Raw genomic sequence first — 20207 nt, 5'->3', positions numbered from 1 at the left:
GGACCTCTTCCGCTTTCGTATTAAGCCATCGAAACTTTTATTGATTTAGGGGATTTCGTTGCTTTCCAGCGCAAGCATTTCAGCTGACAGCGCCAGCTCCGAAACAAATTCTACTTTGCATGGCGAGTGCCCGACTGTGAGTGAAAATTGAAGCCCTTATCCGTGGTGTCCTCGAGAGATCCACTGAAACTGCCTTAAATCCATGCCCGACTCCAGCTACAAACTAAACAAACAGAGAACTCAACACCTGTACGGCAATTTTTTGACCAAATATTTACCGAGACATCCCGCTGCTCCCCGTAGCCAATTGTTGGTCCTGTCCGTACCCAGTGCCTGTTCCTGTGTCTATCCCTGGTCCTCACTCCGTCTCGCTTGTTGTCCTGCTGCTACAAAAAATCAATTTCAAGCACATTACCAGCCTGCCAACTTGATTTTATTATTTACTCGTATTTGCTGTTTGACAAATTCGCTTGGCTGCCCTCAAAATTTCAAGCGCACTCAGTCACATTCGCTTACAGGGATTGGAGTCGGGCTAGAGATAGGCATTGGGCAAAGATTGGGACAAGGACTAGGACTGGGTCTGGGTCTGGGGCAGGGGCAGGGGAGGAGATCTAAAATTGCCCAAGGGGGCCACAAGTAAAATGACTGCAGTGCGCCGTTTGCAAAGCAAAGGGTGAGGCGGACGGAGGAGGTAAGTCGAAATAATAAGAAAGAACAAGCCGGGAGGAAAAAGTCTGAAATCCATGTATGTTTGCTCACAAATCTTGGGCAAATAAACCAGGAGGAGGTCGCTCTTTTGGGGCGGGGGAGCAGACAAGAGGGGGGCAAGATTTTACGTTTTCATTAGAGACTGTCTCGGAATCCTTTCCCCGAGATCCCAGTTTACTGCAACTTTATCTTATTTTACAAACTACTTTAGGCAATTGATTGTGCGCGAGTCTTTCGGTGTATGTGTATCTGTGTGTGCAGATGTGCATGGGTGTGTGTGCTGCGAGTGCTAAAAGGTGGCGGCAACTGAGCCAGCGCTTTTTGATGTCTGCCCCAGTGTGGCCCGTGTGCTCCATGCTCCCCGTACTTCCCGTGCTCTCCGTGTTGTGTGTGTTTTTTTTCTTTTCCACTTTCCACTTTCCACTTTCCACTTTCCTCTTTGCTCTTACACGATTTCATTTACTTTGTATAGCACAAAGCCTAAGCACTCTGTACGGGTGTGCAAGTGTATGAGTAAGAATTCCGAGCAGTATGCAGTGTGTGTGTGTGTGTGTGTCTCGGAGGCAATGAAGTGCATTTGAAGCGCACTTGATGCACGTACAGCACGCAGCGCCTTTTTAGACGTATTGTAAATGACTGCAGTGGGCGGGGAGCGGGCGTGAGAGGACAGCGCGGTTCGTTAGTTTGACACACACCCACACACCCACACACCCACATCCGCACGGACAGACAGTCCCGTACGACCGACAGATATACAGATATAGCATCGGGGCAGACAGGAAGTGTGTGGGCTGTGCATGTGGGGGCGTCTGTTTGATAAGTGGCAGCAATTTTTTTTGCCCCCCTCAGCTTTTTTCTATTTTCTCTCTCCCACTTCTGATGGTGGTGGTGGTGCTGCTGTTGCTGTTGCTGTTGCTTTCCACTCTCCATGGCTGTTCGTCCGCTTGCTGACACCACCACTGACACCATCTTCTCCATCCACCCTTGTTCACACACTCCTGCAACCGGGGCCACTAATGAAATTGTTAATTTTTGTCGGCAAAGTCACGTACACGATGTGTTGATGACGCTGAAGAGCCGTCGACGCTGGTGCCGCTGGCAACTGGCATAGGCCACCGTCCAAGGAAGAAGATCTCGCCAGGAGCTGGGGTCTGCTGCTTGCCAGGGATCGGCGTCTACCACTCATAAGTTAAATGGCCCTTGTAGTTTTTACGGCCTGTTCTTGGCTTCGGTTGTGCTGCTCCTTCTGCCGCTCCTTCTGCCGCTCCTTCTGCACCGCGTGCTGATGGCTTTCCTTCAGCGATTTGCTAGCTGGCTGGCATATTTATGAGCAACAGTTTCCATTAGCATTCGATTACTCGTTGCGAGTCGAAAATCGAATGTCTGTAAACTTTCAAGTGATTTGTATGTTGGTGCACTATCTGCCACACACACAGCGTACACACGGCCTGACACAGAAATGGTATGGTGCACGTGCAACATACAATACTTAAAAGACATCAACAGCCAAAAAGCGAAAAAGTCGCATTGCAGCAGTTTCTGCTACGCTTGCCAACTGCTGCCAAAAAGAAGGTCCTGTGCTGGTGCTGCCCATTAATACCGTTTACCCTTCTCCCTGCCGCAAAGGGCCATCGGACTGACTCCCTGGCACGTAGCCCAAAGCTGCTTGTCTCTGTCCCTGTCCCTGCCTCTGCCACAGGCACTGCGATTGCCGTTCGTGTTGCCCGCTGCCCAAATACGTATTACGTATACGCCAAGTGGCTCGCTGGCTGCTTGCCTGACTGCGCCCTGTCGGTTCAGTCCGCCTGCTTCGTCTCGTTTTGGCTTGGAGTTCAGCTAGAAACGGTTCTGAACAGCTCGGTTCAGTTCAGCTCAGTGCGGCTGAGTTCGGATTGCCATTTCAGGGCTCTCGTATTGCATTTTATTCAAGTTTTTTCCCCGCTTTCTTTGGCACTCTCTTTTTTGCCGTTCGCTGTTGGCATTGTGCTTATGCACAAGTGCAGAACGAAACAAAACTGAAGGCGCAATGTGGCAGCCCTTACAATGCTTCTCGCTTGCTAGTTTTGCCGTGCGGTTTCTGCTATTTCTCCCACTTTGCATAAATTAAAATGCATGAAATTTCATTGCAGAACCAGCAACCAGCAACCAGCAACCACAGCAATAACAACAACAGCAGCAATTAAGCGAGATTTGTGGAGCATATGAGGGAGCTGAATTTCCATTTATATAGCACGGATCCGAGATCCTAGCTCTCAGGCAACTACGACCCCTTGCTCCTTGCACTCCCAGATGGGGCTACTAGTCGTTGTCGTTATGCGCGTCACCATCACCAGCATTAACCAGCATCGTCATTGGTTGTCGCTTTTTCAATTTGCAGTCCGCCAAAGCTGTTACTTCTGCTACTGCTCCTTTTCCCATTAGATTTGTTAATCTTTGCTCCGATCCCGCTTCCTGCTTCATCCTCTGGCCAACTCATGCTCATTCTCCTGGTGCCCTGCCATTGCCACGTTGCCTATGCGTAATCTGTTTAAATACACAATAAATAATGGAAAAATGAGAAGAAGCATAAGCATTGCACATGGGAAAATTTACATAAAAAGCCAAGCCGGAACAATGTGCGATACGTACACGCACATCCTCACACATTGCTGGGGAGCCGGGAATGTGGCACGTATTTTTGGGGGCAATCATGAGCATGCCATAATGCTTGTGACCACGACTATTAAATCAACACGCGGCGCCAGGACCAAAGCATTGGCCCAAATGGCAGAACTCTGCCAACAAAGTGCCTGTTCCTATACTCATCCATAGGCTAGGGCAGTGCTGGCATGTGTGCGTGCGAGAGTCTGTGTGTGTGTTCTGCCCTGAAAATATATATATTTCACATGATTTATTATTATTTCGTGCGGTTGTTCTTTTTTCTGGCTGTTTTCTGCTATTATTTAAATTTTAAATAGCTGCAAAGTGCTCAAACACACACGGACACATACAAACAGGGGCACACGCACACACACACACACACACTAAAATGTGGCCCAGCTGGCCGATTCGGTGGCGGGCGGTGGCCTTTACAACGGGCTGCCTTTTCAGCTGTTGTTTCTTTTTTCTGCTTTTTGTTGCTGTTGTGTCATTATTATTATCGTTCATTGTTTGCTGGCATGTTGTTCCACTTGCTGTTGTTGTTTGGCAGCCATTTTGCGGTAAATAGAGTCGTTTAAATGCATACACAGACTGCACTCGTCCTGGGCTGGGCTGGCCTGGCCTGGCCTGAACCAAACCTATCCCATCCCATCCCATTTCCTACCCAGCCTCGGCCCGAACTAGCGAGATTTTATAATAACATTCATAATGCAACGTTTGCATGTCATTCGCAACTGAAACTGCCACAGCCACTGTGCTACAACAAACACACACACACAGCCCCTCCCCCCACACACACACAGAGGAGTAAAGACACGCAAATTGTAGTTTCAGCGGAGAACTCTTTGCGGGGCTCTCGTTCTCATAATAATACAATAAAAGCAAGGCACGACTGAGCTAATGGAATCAGCAGAATCTGAGGGATTTCATAAACTATGCAAAATTAAAGACACGACGTTAAGACACATCAGTAGAAGAGGAGGAGGAGGCGGGCAGGGAGGGAAGGCTTTCCGCTTTCGCCTTCAGTTCGGGCTCATTACATGTCACGACGATGAGTGTGTCGGGGGCGCTTAGCGGATTTTGTGACAAGGCAAGTGGCACCCGCTGCTGTCGCCTGTCCATCTTCGCCTCGCTTACGTCTCCTGCTCATCCTGCTCAACTTACACCGCCCTACATCACCCTACGCCACTCCAATCATTTGCAATGCTGGCTCGTGTTGAGCTGTATCGATTTTCCAGCGACTGACGCGCAAAGACAAAAGTTATTAGCGCCGGAAAGACGAGGACTGCCCATGGACGAGGCAGGGAAAATTGAAAAATTCCGCTCTGACTGCGATTGGGCGTGCAATAGCTCGGCGTACACACACTACAAAGAACTTCACGTGGAAATAACCATAACAAATTCCAGGGGATTTGATTAAGCTCCGCCACGGACAGCTGCAAGTAACAATTGTCAGCGTATACCTGATTTGGCAGCTGCCACCGGGAGAGGAACGAATGCAAGTCGAGCGTCGAGCGTCGAGCGTCGAGCGTCGAGTGGCCAACGCAGATCCTAGAAAATCACAAGCATTTATATTTCAGCACGCTCCGCAGAGTGCGAATGATTTAAGGATCCTTTATGCAGTGCATGAAGTTGGGCTTGGGTGCAGCTGGAGAATTGCAATCTGAATGTTGCCTGGGCTCCAACATAACTGCCATTCTGCAGTTGTGGCCCTCGGCAGGGGCAAACGAAACAAAGAAAAAACTGAAAAAACAGGACAACAAAAAACTAGAATGGGAAAATAAAACAAATAGAAATTTATTGCCTGGAATTTATGACAATTCTCTGGCTCTGGTGCCCCCAAACCTTGCCCCGATGCACTTGCGCCTGGTTGCATGTGGCGCTGGAAGTCGTTGGAATGGCAAATTAAATGTTTTTAAAGAGCAGAGTTTATGTTGGCCACGTGCAAGGGAACCCTTAGGTAGGTTTTCCCAAGCTTGCCACAAATGTTGACTGCATATTTCCGCAGTCACCGCATCGCGAGGTCTGAACTGCCCGTAATTATCAACCAATCACCGGCATTAAATGCTTTTCCATTCCCTGCCATTCCCGCTCTCTCAGCCATCTAGATGGCCCCGGACAGAGATTCGCTGGCACATGTTCAAGAACAGATCCCTTGGATCCGTATCCCTTGCTCTCAACCCACCAGCCAGCCAGCCAGCCAGCACATTTTGTGTGGTGTGTGTAATTTCTTTTTGTCTTTCCGCTTCCGATGCTGCCAAGTGCCAAAGTTCTGCACAGCCGTCGACTGCAGCACTTAAAATGCATTTTGCCTCTTGGCCAAGGTCCGTCTCTGTCTCTGTCTCTGTCTCTCGGGGCCCCTTCAGAGTCAGCGTCTAATTCGATTAAAATGTTGTAAATTATTGCACTCGCATGGAGGGACAGACCAAGACTCCGTGTGTGTGTGTGTGTGTGTGTGTGTCCCGCAGACGGACACTTGGCAATATTATATAATGCTTTATTGAATTTACAATTCCAGGCTCCTCCAGACTAGAGGTGGAGTGGAAAAGCAGAGATGCCATCTCTGGCCAAAGATGGAAAATGTGTTTTCAATGAACGTTTTTGTGCGTTGGCTCATAAATCTTTTGCCCCGGCAGCCCCGGGCCTTGGGGGTAGTCGTATGGGGATTTTCCTTGCGGGAACCCTTGCAGAGAGAAATTGAATTGCAATTCCTTGACATCAACAGACGACGTAGGACAGACTACGTTCCCGTCGATTGCCAAATAAATGCGTATGCTCGTAACTTAAAAATCAATTTCGCAGAGAGGAGCAATGAGACTTGAGTCGGCATACATACATAATGCATTCATTCATTTAGGCATTTACGCATTCAAAGTATAACGGGAGCAGGAGCAGGGACACAGAGACAGAGACAGACACGGAGATGGGGCCGCCCTCCACACATGGGGAATACGTAGTCAGTCGCATCAAATTTGTTATGGGGCTCGGCAATCAACTGTGGTAGTTTAATTTATGGTTTATTTGCCATAACTCTCAAGTAGGCTGCAGGGGAAGCAGAACGAAGGCAGCATCTGCCGCAGGGCAGTGCCCAAAATGGAGTAAATAAATAATTGTTGTCCCTGTCGCAGTCATAAATACGGAGGGAACATATGAAGAAAGTCTAATAGTAAGGAGTGTTTGTTCGGGGCAACGGGGTAACCTTGCCTTACCTACTCCAGTCCAGGGTTCCCTCGGGATTGTGCGGATACCTGAAGGCAGGAGCCAGGAACATCTGCAAATATGAGTGGGATTGATAAAGTGAAATTAGTGAAATACTCAGGGACTACTCCGCATTAAGCACTTGCCATGAGTGGGCACTGCTTTTGCTGCGTTCGCCGATTGAAAAGTCAATCAACTTAATTGCAAACAAATAAATATTTTAATTAAAAATCAATCACAGCACCTGGACATGGATGATCCCACCTGTCACACGCCACACTACTTCAAACCCCTTTAGAGATTAAATGGAATTGGAAATCCAATTAAGTTGCCACGAGCGGAGGGGGAGTGTTAGTTGAGCGAATATAACGCATACGCAGCGTCTGCGGCAGACAATTTAATGCAAATCGCTGGCTACTATTCGATTATGCACGTTTCATTGAGCAATATTCAAGGAGGAAATTATGGCTTATAGCGCTGTGCATGCATTAATCATTGTATTGTTTTTAGATAGGTGCATGCACCTGCCCAGAGTCGCAGGAGTTTGGCTAGGCAGGAGCCGGAGCGGGAGCTGGAGCGGGAGCAGGAGCGGGAGCAGGAGCGGGAGCGACTGCCAAAAGGGAACATAATTGTATGCGTGCACAATATATATTATTTATCGCCTCGTCCAGGCCATGGTTGAGGAGGACAACACAGCAGAGCACAGCACAGCAAAGCGCAGGACAGCACCCGATCTGGTCCTTTGTCCTCGTTGTCCTCGTTGTCCTCGTTGTCCTCGCTGCCTCGTGGCTGTCCACGGTGCTGCTGGCGATAATGGGAGCAAGTGACTTTTAATTTTAATTTAAAATGCAGTTTGCCGTTGCATGCGTTGCACCACCCATCCACCCCTGCACCCAAGCACACATACACGCGTCCACCCCTACATCCACTGGCCTCTTTCGAGCACAACCACCATTCGGGTTGTCTGTGTTTATTCACGAAATGAGTTTTAAATGAATGCGATTTTGTTATTTATGAGCGCAGCGCCGCGTATACGCAATGTTAACTTAAAGCTCGCCCAGCCCAATGACTTGTGCATTAAGTTTGAGCCATCCAGCATGCACCCCTTTACCTCATCCTCCTCCTCCTGCTCTGACCCGCATCTGTAACACAAACAATTGAACTAATTTCCCAGCAGGCTGGCAGGCAAAACCGAGCTTCGCATCTAAATTGCAAACAAATCAATTGCCAGCCACAAAACAGGAAATCGCCAGAGCTTACGCATACGCACAGGCACAGGCACAGGCACACGCACACGAGTGAAGGAGAGAGAGATGCACACACACACATACACACACACACACACACACACATACTGATAGGCAGATAAAGGAACGAGGGAAAGAGAGTCATCCCCGAAATTGCGTTGCATTTCATTTTCTGTCTGAGTTTAAACTCATTAAATATGCAATAAATTTCGAAGCTGCAAAGTGGAAACGAATACATTTGCTGCCTTGACACTGACACCGCCACTGCTACTGCCCCAGCGTTCATCTCACCCATTTCCAAAACCCCTTTCTCATTGGAAATTCTAATTGTTTTGGAAATTCATCAATGAAGCACCACCGTTGGTTGGTTCGCCCCTTCCCACGACTCCGCGTCGGTTACATTTTCACTGAGCTTCCATGGCCATTCCATTTAAATGTATTAAGTGAGTTTCAATTCCTGCTCTTTGTGTGCCAATTGATAATAAAGTGCGGCTGTCAGTAGTTTTAATACCGTGTGTCTATCACATGGCCACGCCCTAGTCCTATTCCTACCCTACCTACTTCGTGATTGATACATATGATGGGTCTATCCCCCCCTTGCCAGTGCGGTGAATAGCTCTGGCTCCGATACTGATTGACAGGCAACGTGGCTCAGTTCGAATCCGGGGGTCTCGGGGAGTTCTGTACTGCGTCCAGCTCGCGGGGCATATGCAAATCCGTGGCAGTGGCATAATTTCTCTCGTTCGCGGGTGCCGCGTGGGCCCAGCTTTGGGCTTCGTCATGCCACGCACTTCCGCCAGCGGCTGGGGACGAGTGTTTGATTGCGGCACGAAATTCATGGCGTGTTGCATGCGGCCAGGCGTGTAAGAATGACAGGCTGTAGCAGAGAGCTACAGGCAGGGACAGGAACAGGGGCAGATCCAGAGGCAGGAAGATGGTCGCAAACGCTTGAGTGCAACTGCTCCCCGCAGCGGCTCCAGTGCACGCCCACGCTTACGCTTTGGCTGCCAATAAATCCAGGATGCCCAAATCCCATGCCCCTGGACACTTCCGTTTTCGCCTTCTGCCCTGAGACAAAGCGATGAGGGTGGAGAAAAGCGCTCAGAGTCAACATTTAGCAAGCAATTTGATGTAATCAATGAGTTTTGCTTCGAGGGAAACTCTATGGAGCGGAGCGCTTGCCGCCTTTCCGTAGGAGCTGCTGAATCTCTTACTTATAATCACTCACATCCGGCCAAAAGCAGGGGCAAAAACGCACAATTCTTGGCCTCTTCTCTTGGCTGCTTGTTTACTTTGGCGGTAGGGCCCCTTGGCCAAGGGCGTGGTCGGGAAATTATATGGCACTTTAATTTGCGTGCGGGTCCGCTCGGGGCCTGTTTAATGATGCGTGCGGAGAGAGAGAGATTGTGTCCTTCGCCTCACATCAAAGACACGTGCATGCAAAGGGAAATTAATGGAGCTTGAAGGAGCGGAGAGGAGGGGCCCAAAGAAGTTGCAATAATTAAAACCGACTGGAAGTAGAACCGAAAAAGAGAAAAGTGGAACGCACCGTCTGCAGGGGGGAGGAGGGCGAGCAGGGAATTACAAATGGAAATGGCCAGAAAGCGCTTAGTCTTGTCTCCGCCGAAAAAGTGTCGCCAGCAAGCGGCGCCTTGCCATCTGCAGCCCGCTCAACGAGAATGCCCCGCTCTTCACACTCCTTAAAACTTTATGCAATTATGATAATAACAATGAAGCGCAGCGCAGCGCCTCTTTGTGAGGCACCGAACAGGGCTGGGTAGTGGCAAATGAGAATGAGAACGAGAACGCGAACGAGAATGCTGCAGCCAAGTTGGAGGCGCCGCTGAAACTTTTCGAGTGCATAATTTCCAAGAGGCAAAGCCAGAAGAAGTCCGAGAAGAAATCTTTAGTTTGTTTTAGTCGGGGCCTCACACATAATGAAATAATTGCTGCGACAGCCCAAAGCATGCAAACGCCATTTGCCAGCAGTGAAGCGGGGAAAAGCATGGAAAAAGCAGCAAAAGATTGCCAACAATTTTAATATTGCAAAGAAAGTTTGCTTTTGCAGCCCGAACATAATTTAATAAGAAATCCATGCCCCATGCTGATGCTGCAGTACCTACTGCACCTCGCTCCCTCTCTCAATGTATGTGGCATGCAGAATATTCAACACACACGCGCACGGATAAACGTGTGTGGCATGAATTGGCAGAAAGTTATTTTTGGCATTTTTTGGCCGTTGAGGATATTCCTTGGGAGCCTCACTTAATTGGCAGGGGCTGCAGACCATAAACTTGGGCTTATTGGCAGCCAGAGATAAACTTTGCTTGTAATTGTGACGCAAGAGGGCGGGGATGGAGGAGGTGTGCCCGCCAGATAGCAAGATGTAGAACATTTGCAGCTAATAAATTGCAACGACTACGCCCTCCTCTTGCACATGCATTACATGTGTAATTTGTTACGAAATTAGAACTTTTCTGCAGCAAAGAATACTCGTACTCAGCCTCAAACGAGTATAAGCAACTTTTTTGCCAATCTCTGGCTAAGGAAATGAACTGAATGATGGCGCTTGGGGCAGGGAAGGAGAGGAGAGGAGAGGAGAGGAGAATGATCCGCATCCTCCGACATATCCTTTTCATCCTTCTCACTGCGCACCCGGCCAAGACGGATGCCAAGTTGAGTAGTCTCTGGGCCAGATTAACTTGTAGCTGCCCCACACCCATCCCCATGCCAGAATGCAGTTCAAGAAATTGAAAAACTTTTCCCTCTCCTCCCACTCCCTCGTCGTCTTTTTCGAGTACAAGGATGTATAATGTGCAGTTCATGCAGCAGTCAGTCCTTCATTCTTGTCTGCGGGCAACAGAAAACTGTTGAAAAGGGGCAGGAACAAAAAAAAAACAGCACACACACACACATATGGATGCACATAAAGCTCACTCAACACACCCACAGACATAGCGCCACGCCTGCCGCTCTGCAATGGCAACATGTGTTGCACAACGCCTCTCGTTGTAGAAGCGTTCGGGGGCTGAAATTACACAACTTGACTGCTATAAAATTCAAATTAACTCCTTGCCCCAGCCAAAGGATCTTTCACTCTATGAGCGGAGGAGCCTCTGTGTGTGTGTGTGTAGCACTGCATTATGTGGCAGTCCATTGCTATGCAGGCGGCAGGATCTAACGCCGCTTCACTCTAATATTAAAAACGAAAAGAAATCTTAATTAAAAATTATTGTTGACATTTGGCGCAGCGCGTTCTGCACTTTTCTCGCTCCCTACCGCTCTCCGGCACGATTCGATTTGTTTAATGCGAGAATGCATAAGTGTATGTGTCTGTGTGTCTGTGTGTGTGTGTGTGTCTGTATGGCTAACACATACATATGTATGAGGAGGCGGCAAGCGATGGCAGCCTGCCGACTTCAACAAGTGCCACCGCCGTGCCCCTCCTCTTCCCGCTAAAAGAATGTTCGAGTGAATGCTGAATAAATACCCGAAATACTCGAAATACTCAAGGGGCCCGAATGGGTTTCCAGAATTTTTATGGAGATGCCTAAATGGGAGAATACGGGAGTAAATATTTTATGGCACGCATAAGGAACGCGATTCTAATATGGCCATCATTGGCAGACCAGCCGCAAAGCAGCGCCCCAGAGGTGGAAGATTTTATGCCAGCCGCCCACAAGCCCACAAGATCAATCGAATTATGGGGCATATTTAGGGGAAATCTCGCAGGACTCGTACTTGATTCGAATGAATTTGTCACCTACTTAAAGTCCTTGGTTGTGGGGCCGGGCAGCTTAAAGCCCAAAGTGGAAGCCATTTTGAATTTTGAAGCAAGTCAAGCGACTCACGACGCGTCCACTGCCAGGGAGGGTAGGGAGGATGAGAGAGCGCTGTGGCAACTCGAAAGTTTTGTTGCAGCAAAAGTTTTGTTTAACTTTGTACTCTTCTATTTTGTATGTGATATTAAGAACGCGTTTAACCCCTTTGCTGCCCCCGACAACCTCAAGTAAAACTTTCCACTAACGCACACAGACTTACACATACGTATGGATGGATGTATGTGTGTTTGCGCTTGTGTATGTAGGACACAATGTCGCATGCAAATAAACATTCAATATACAAGAGACAAACATGTCCCTGGCACAAGTTTCCCTTTGTCTCCGCCTTGACTCCGCTCCGCATCCCTCTGCACATCTATTCGTGACTCGTTTTCAATTGGTTTTTATCACTGCATTTTGATTTTCTTCCTCAATGAGTTGCTCAATTGTTTGCCTTGTTGCAACTAGCAAGCAACTTGCAACCCTCCGCCACAGGCCACTCTTGTGCAGTGGGGACAGCGGAGCAACTTGTGGCAGGAGCAAGTTTACTTTTATTGCATTGTCTTGCGGTTGCAAGTCGCCGAAAAGTATGCTTTTAATTCTCCTCGTTGCATGTCTCGACTTCTCCACAGACAAGCCGAAAACTTAAGCCATTTCAAGTAGCAAGAACAGAACTTGCAGCTGATTAAGCTCTGAAATATGACTCACTTAAGAGTTGCAAGTAGTCGCGAAGCTGTCGGGACGCCGCATCCGAAGTACTCCGGAGTCCGGACCACAAAAGAAGCCACAGCCACACAGCCACATCCATGAGTCTACCACCAGGTGAGATCAATTCCCGGTTTCGTGTGGCAACGAAAGTCATTAAGGCCAGAGCGAAAAAACGGCCAACATGGCCCCAAGCTCGACTCGTGTCGATGGCTGGGCGTGTTGGGATTAGATGGGTTGTTGCTGCTGTGCTACAATGATGCCTCCCCATGTCGCAAGCTCATAAAATTGCCGGGGGGAAACTTGTTTAACCAGCAAAACATTATAAAAACTAAAGTATTATGAATCCGGGCGGCCACGTCAGGGCGGGGCAGACACGCATCGTGTAATTAGCTTTGGCATAAAAACAGAGAAACTTGCGGGAGGAGTGGAAGCTGAAAACTGAAAACTGGAAACTGTCTGATAAAAGTTTTAGTGCGAATTGTTTGCCATTAAACGGCAACTAATTAAAATGAATTGCGAAATAAAACTGAAAACCGAATGCAGAATTCTGCTGTGGGTTGGGGGGCGTGGCAGAGGGGGAAGAGGCCCAACCTACCTGATTTCCATCCACCCTGTCCGCAGCGTCCGTTAACGAATCTGCAAATGAGGTTGAAATAATAATTTTAATAATTTAACCAGAAGCAGCGGACAGTCGGAATGTAGGGGAGTAGGGGAGTAGGGGAGGAAAACTAGACCTCCATTTGCATAAATATATTTTTAACGCAGTGCCTCCTCGAACGGTGGCGGGGCTGGAAAATGTAATATTTTTCCGCTTTATTGGCTTGCAAGTGCACGACTTTGGTTTTCCTTCGCTTCAGCTGGTCTAAGCTGCAAAAAGTTTTGCCATGCCGCCTCCGGCTGGAAGCCGCACACCCCTCACTCCCCTCTCACATGGCCTATGGCTTTAACTGTGTATATAATATCGGGCGACCTTCAGTACTGTGTGAGAAAGCGTGCACCTTGCCAAGTTGCGAGTGGCACGAAGGGGTGGGGCTCGGAAACAAAATAGGCACAAGGCAAAAAGGTTTATGCAGTTTTCCACCGCTGCCAAGGAAAATGCATCGAGCGGTGGGGTGGGGTGATGGAGGGAGAGGGATAGGGAGAGGGAAGCGGCTTAAAGTGGAAATCGCCTTAAATTGAAATTGAAATTGAAAAAAAGACCGAGATATAGAATTATTTACATAATGGAATCGAATCAACCCAGACCAACCCGAAGCGAACCGAACCGAAACGCGTCTAATCGAGGCGCATCTGAGGGATCTCCTTTCCCCCCGCTGCAGCTCCAGCTCCGGTGGGGCGGCAGCTTGTCAGCCTTCGTCTGCATTTTTCCTGCTTGATTCGAGCGCGTGCTCGTATTTTACATAACAATTTCAGCTGCAACGCTGCATGGCACTGCCTCTCCCCGGGGGAGATTGGAACACAATTGATTTAAATGTTTGCGCACATGTTCGGAGCAGAAAAAGTGCTGAAATTTTGCCACGGCCCAGGCCCAAAAGGATTCCACGTAATAATATGCAAAATGGAAACAGAGGCGACGATGCAGATGCGGATTCGGATTCGAGTCTGGATGTGGATGCAGATGCAATTGTCGCAACATGTCGCCACTGCCACTGCCACTGCCACTGTAACTGTAACTGTTACTTCTCCGCCGTGCGGCATGGGCACGACGTCAACAACATTTTTCCAACTCAATTACCCGGCTGCCGCGACGTGTGTGGCATTTGGAAGGAGAACGAATCTCAAGCGGCAAGCGGCAAGCGGCCATTGGGATGGGCCGGGATTAAAGTCCGTGCAAATTTAAAGGCAAATATCTGGCAGCAACAGCAGCAGCACATTTCATTTGTTTGCTTGCCACAAACAGACGAAGATACATTCAGACAGACAGAGAGACAGAGAGACAGAGAGACTGAGAGGCAAACAACACCTTGCACTAATAAATAAACACAGTGCAGAGAGATGAGAGGTGAGCGGAGCGGAGCGGAGCAGAGAAGGTAGGAGGATGAGAGAGAGGAAAGCTCCCGACACAGGCTAATCACTCATATAAATACAGTCCCCCGATAAAGCCTCGACTCACCTCCAGTAAGCCTCCTGCCACCTGCATCTGCTGCTGAAGTGTGCTCTGCACTCGAATGCCCTTGCCACAAGGCAGGGAGCACAGCCACAACGGATGAGCAAGAATACTCGGGGTTAACCCAAGCTTCAGCTGCTGCTGGTGCTGCTGCTGCTGCTGCTCCTTGTGCTCCTGCTGTTTGGCATATGTAAATTATGACAGTGCCAAGTCAGGCACTTAACTCGAACCTGTCTGTGCCTCAGCCCGCACGAGTGTGTATGCCTGTCACTCTGCTCGGATATTTGTACTCCATCCAGCCTCGCATCAACATCCACAATGTCCGTGAAGAGGAGCAGCTTGAGCAGGAGCAGCTGCATCCTCGCCTGCTGATTGCAAAAGTCAACTCTCTGCCCCCTCCGCTCGCCCTGTGTCGAGTGTGTTTGCTGGTTGCACTCGAGTGAGCAAATACTTTATTAACACAGTTTTCGGGGCAACGTGGCAGAGGCAGGAACACTGCAGACAAGCACACAGAGGGGAAACAGACTAATGAGCATCTCTTGCACTCGCATTTTGTTTTCATTTTGGTTTAAGGCACTCGAGTGTTCTTTGCCACACTTATAAACCGAAACTTAAACACTGCGCTGTCCCAGTCCCAGTGCCAGTCCCAGTCCCTCGCTCACAAACAGACTCTGAGCAGACTCTTTGCAGGGGGAAATTATAATTGATATCGCAGGAAAGGACATAGGACATGGGACACAGGATACAGAACGGAACAGGACTGTGCTGCTGAAGGACTGACCCCACTGATGGTATTAGGTTGCTGAGCAGCATACGCCACACGAGTCAACAGCTTGAGGAGATTTGAACGGAAGGAGCCACAGCCAATCGAGGGTCGAGTGCACTTGACTTGAGTGTCCTTTCTTCGGGGAAAGGACTCTTTCTATTGCCCCTGCCACCCCTCCGCTCTATGCAGGGACAGTATTCCATCCATCTATCGATGTCAGCTGCAGCCGCTGCTGTTTGTTTTCCCCTCTTCCTCGATTACCCTACCCTTTGGCATGTCAAATTTTTTGATTGCCCCTCGCCCCTGGCCTCTAGCCCCGTCCGTTTGCATGTTGGCCACGCCCATTACTAGCAGTTCGTGTCACTTCGAGGGCATATTTGGATCGTATGCCGCTACTTTTTACATATCTCCAACCCGGACTCCACTTACTGGCAACGGCGCCGTCGTGGCAGTTAATAGCAGAACATCGCCTGACTTGCTATCGGATGTCTATCTATGAATATCAATCCGCCCATCTGTCTATCTGTCCATCTATCTATCCATCCATCTATCTGTACATTTATCCTTCCTTCCTCCTTCCATCCATTCCTGCATGTCTGTCGCGCCCCACTTCCGTCCTGTCTCCCGTCTCCCGTCTCATGTTGATTTCTGACACAATATTGACAGCTAAACAAATCCAATTATGCCCGTCTCCCCCCAACTGCCAAACTCCCCTAGCTCCCACGAGGGGCGCAATTGCTTGCGAAATATGCTAAATGTAGATGGAGAAAGCTTTAATCTCCCTCCCTTTCTGGTTGCTCTTTGCGACTGTTTTCTTTTACTCCGCTGGCGGCTGCTGATTCGACTGCTCAGTGGAGCGCTTTAAGCGCCTCCCGTTCCGGGGCATTAGCTGCTGACCAGAAGGAGCGCAGGAGCACAGGAGCACAGGAGGGGAGGTCTTACTTTACTACCCTCCACCAGCTTTTTCTTGGCGGTAAATTGCGTAGGTGTGCAATTGAATTATTGCACTCGATGCACAAATACCAACACCCATACGCCATGCAGGCATTCACAGTCACACACACAGACTCTTGGCTGGTCGCTCATAAATATGCAATTTTCAGCAGAATGAATGAGCGGCGGAACATAACGGAACGCATCCTGCAACAGTTGCAAGGCCTAAAAGCATGCACCACCATCTCCACCATCTCTTTCTGTCTCTCCCTGCCTCACTCGTGTCCCACTCGAGCCCCTAGCCTTTACCACCCTTTACGGTTTATTTTTGGGCATTGAATGCAAATATTGGCATAAATTTCGGGCATTTGCGGTCACAGCAGAACCGGAAGCGAGAAGAGGACGGCAGGAAGGGAGGAAGGGAGGAAGGAGGGTGTGACATGCCCCAGGCAAAGTGTGGCAGAGCGAGGGTGTGGGAGGGAGCGACGGGTGGGGCAGGAAGACGCATACTTATGTGACTCCTGCATTGTTTGCCTTGACTGACAGTATTCTCTCGGATTTTGGATATGGATTTGACTTTGGATGGTTTGCCTTCTCACAGAATTGTGGCTTCAGTTCCGCTCTTGGCTTGAGGCAGGGGTCTGTGGGCCAGCTAGGGCTGGCTTTCTATTTGGTTTGGTTTGGGGTTCGGTGTAGTTGAAATCAATTGGCTTTTGTACTTGCCCCATCTCTGTGTGGCACTTTGTGGCTTGCCGTATGTGCATACATACATATCTGGGCCTGGACAACAAATTTAATAACATTTACATGGCACCGGAAGAGCGGAGAGAGCGGAGAGGGATCGCAGCCAGACAGGCATCGGCTTGTCATTCGCATATGTTTGCATGCGGCCAGGCTGGGCAGTGTGCAAACTTTAACTACTCGCAAATGGATATGGATGGGCATACTGGGGCATATCAAGTCCCAGTCCCGTGTCCCATATCCCATATCCCATGTCCTTCAGCCTCAGATACTCTGCAGCCCTTCGCTTCCATTCCTTCGCCTGCCTCTGCTTATCCACACATGCGTGTGATTTATGTGCTTGTTTTTGGCTGCCTGCTGCTGGACATTTATCAAAAGGAGAGGACAAAACATACAAAACAAAGGAGAACACAACAGAGCAACGGACAACGGACGGCGGACAGCAGACAGCAGACAGCAGACAAGAGAACATTTTTCAGTTAAATTTACTTAGGCCAACTCCGGCTCCTTGGAGGCTTTATTTGGGGGATGGCTAAACCGTTTAAATTTCACTCAGGAGTCAGCCCATCCCCATTGCTATTCGATTCGATTCCATCTTCATTCCGGACTCAGTTCAAAGTTCAATTAGGCGCACATTTGTGAGCTGTTTTCGATGTTTTTGTTAAGCCCTTCGACTGCAAATACATTTGCACACACTCCTCCTCCACCGCACCTATGTACACCCATACCGTACAATACATTTCTCTGCGGGCCGCCCAAATCAATAAATTAAACCCCCTCGATACCACCCCACTATACTGCCTTTAAAGTTACCCACCATAACTTTGGTCGACCACGATGTGTTTTTTGGGATTTTTCGTAGTCGGTAAATTGTTGACGGAAATTGGCAAAAACATCGGAAAACTTTCGACGGCCTAAAACTATGCTAATTTCCGACGTGCGCATTGTCTACAGTTTGCTTCCCATCCGCAAAACTAGAACTCAACCAACTGCTGCCGATTCAGGCGAATGTGTCCCCTGACCCTACCTTATCCCATTCTTGGCGGAATCATCGAATTGGTCAAGTAACACAAGTCTGTCAGTCTCCATAGGAATCCAGAAAGGTTTAATCGTATCCAAATGAAATAGTTGTGACTGCTGTGGCAACTACCTAGTTTGACGGCTCATTAGGTGCGGGAGCTGTGGCCATAAAAGCATAAGTTGAAAACGCAATTCGCAGACTCTGTCCTTGAACACATTTTAATTAGCCAGCCCAACAGCCATCAGGCTGATTCCCACTCGATGGTGCTCAACCTCCTGTAGCTCCTGCCAATCATGCCACTCCTGCCACTCCTGGAGCCGTGAGGAGCATGCTGTGCCGTTGTTAGGGCTCAGCGGGTCTCCCATTTCAGGCAACAGCCTCAAAGAGTGATACAGATTTGTTCGTTTTATTTCATTTCATTCCATTCCATTCGCTTCCTGCCTTCCTTTATAGAAAAGCTACTTAGACACGACTTTGGCAGCGGCAGCGGCAGCAGCAGCAGTAGGACCGAGCGACAACAATGAGGAGCAGGATGAAAGGCATTCCTCCGACTGATGTTTAGTTGCAAAACAATTAAGCTGAAAGCAAAGCAGTGTATTGAAGTGTGGCTGAAAGGAGGCCGGGCCCAAAAAGAAGACGAAGTGGCCGGCCATTGACAAATGCACAGAGACAGGCGGCTGGACAGGGGATGTGGCAGCAGCCGATGCCAGCAGATGCCAGGGAAGGAGCCATGCCCCGACATTAGCATTAATAGTGTGGCATTAATTCTGCGGCCGTGGCAGCTTTAAGAGGAGAGAGTGTGCTCCAGCTCTTAGCCTGGCAATTATCCGGAAGAGGAACCTCTATTAATTTTGCAGACGAGCCAAGGCCCTCTGCCCGACTTTGCCCCAACTTAGGCCTGCCTTTAAAATGCATATAAACCCATTAAGTAAACCCATACACGAGATGGAGGGCTTCCTGTTCCTGAGGAGGCCACTTGACAGGACGAGGACGAGGACGAGGACGAGGATGAGGACGAGGACGAGGACGAGGCCGAGGCAGGGAGAACAAATGTTTGCATATGTCGGCCCCGCCCAGCATAAATAATTAATTTAAAGCATCCTTTTAGGCGCCCCCCGTAAAACTGTAGACAAAACTGCTTAAATATGCATAATTACCTGAAGCGTCCAAGTCAAGTTTCCATGCTCCATGCTCCATGGCATGCCCCAAGATCCCGCAACCCGTAGCCATCGGAGGTGGAGAGCCGAGAGTCAAGCCAAGTCAAGTCGGAGCCATCCATTCCGGAAGTGCCTACGTGTACAAGTGTGGAGGGAGGAATGGTCCTTATAAGTGCGGCCTGTGCTGCATGCAGCTTGGTCTGAAAGAGCAGAATGGGAAAATTAGTTGCAGAAATACGAGAATTAGCGATATTCATGAGCTACAATCCGAGAACTACGACGACAATTTACACAGTTCTCGAATACTTTTGAGCAATTTGCGGCGACTCTGAGGAAAACCCGGCAAATATTTGACTAATTGTGGAAACCCCTGCCACCTACCTCCTTGTGGCTGCCACTCGAGCACGACCGGACTCGAGTACATCAATAAAAATCAGTTTAATGTACTGCTAATGCGATTTAAGTCGCTCTCTTAGCCGCCAGCCGCACCATTCTTCTGTGGCACGCAACATTGTCAGGGGCATGCCCACACTGCCCGCATCCCCTATCGACATTCTCATTCTCCCCATTCACATTCCCATAAATATAATTACAATAATAGAGGAAATATTTACAACAATTGTAAATACCTCGGAGTCGACTCTACTCGACTCGACACGCACGGCCTCAAATTAATAAACTCCAATTGGTGCCGGGGCCGTTCCCCTTCCCGACCTCTTCTGTCCTGATTGCCGGAGCTTCCTGACGAGCGTGTGAGTGTGAGCCCATAAAGACTTCCTGCCTCCGGGGTAGGCCTCAGGGTGCGTGTGCCGAGGAGGAGCCAAAGCAGGGGATGCGGGTGGGTGGGAATGAAGAGGGGGGGAAGGGCCACAAAGGGCGTGTCGAACAGTGACACTTGTCACATCCACTGCCACTGGGGGAACGCTGACTGCTACATTTACTGCCTTTGCCGGAGAATAATTGCACCTTCCTCGACCGAATCTCTACCGGGATCGGCAGGGGCAGAGTCGCTAAAACGTTTCCCCCCACCTTTCTTCACCCAACCCTTCCCAATGCGACAGTAATATCGTGATTAAAGTGGAGGCACGCCACAATGTCATCATTTTAAATGTAGTTAAGAGGTTAAATCTACTTGGCAGAAGGAGTCCAGGAGTCCAAGT

This window comes from Drosophila guanche, unplaced genomic scaffold, assembly GCF_900245975.1.
Source record: "Drosophila guanche unplaced genomic scaffold, DGUA_6, whole genome shotgun sequence".
Lineage (NCBI taxonomy): Eukaryota > Metazoa > Arthropoda > Insecta > Diptera > Drosophilidae > Drosophila > Drosophila guanche.
The sequence above is the reverse complement of the archived record's forward strand: the minus strand, read 5'-3'. Positions refer to the sequence as shown.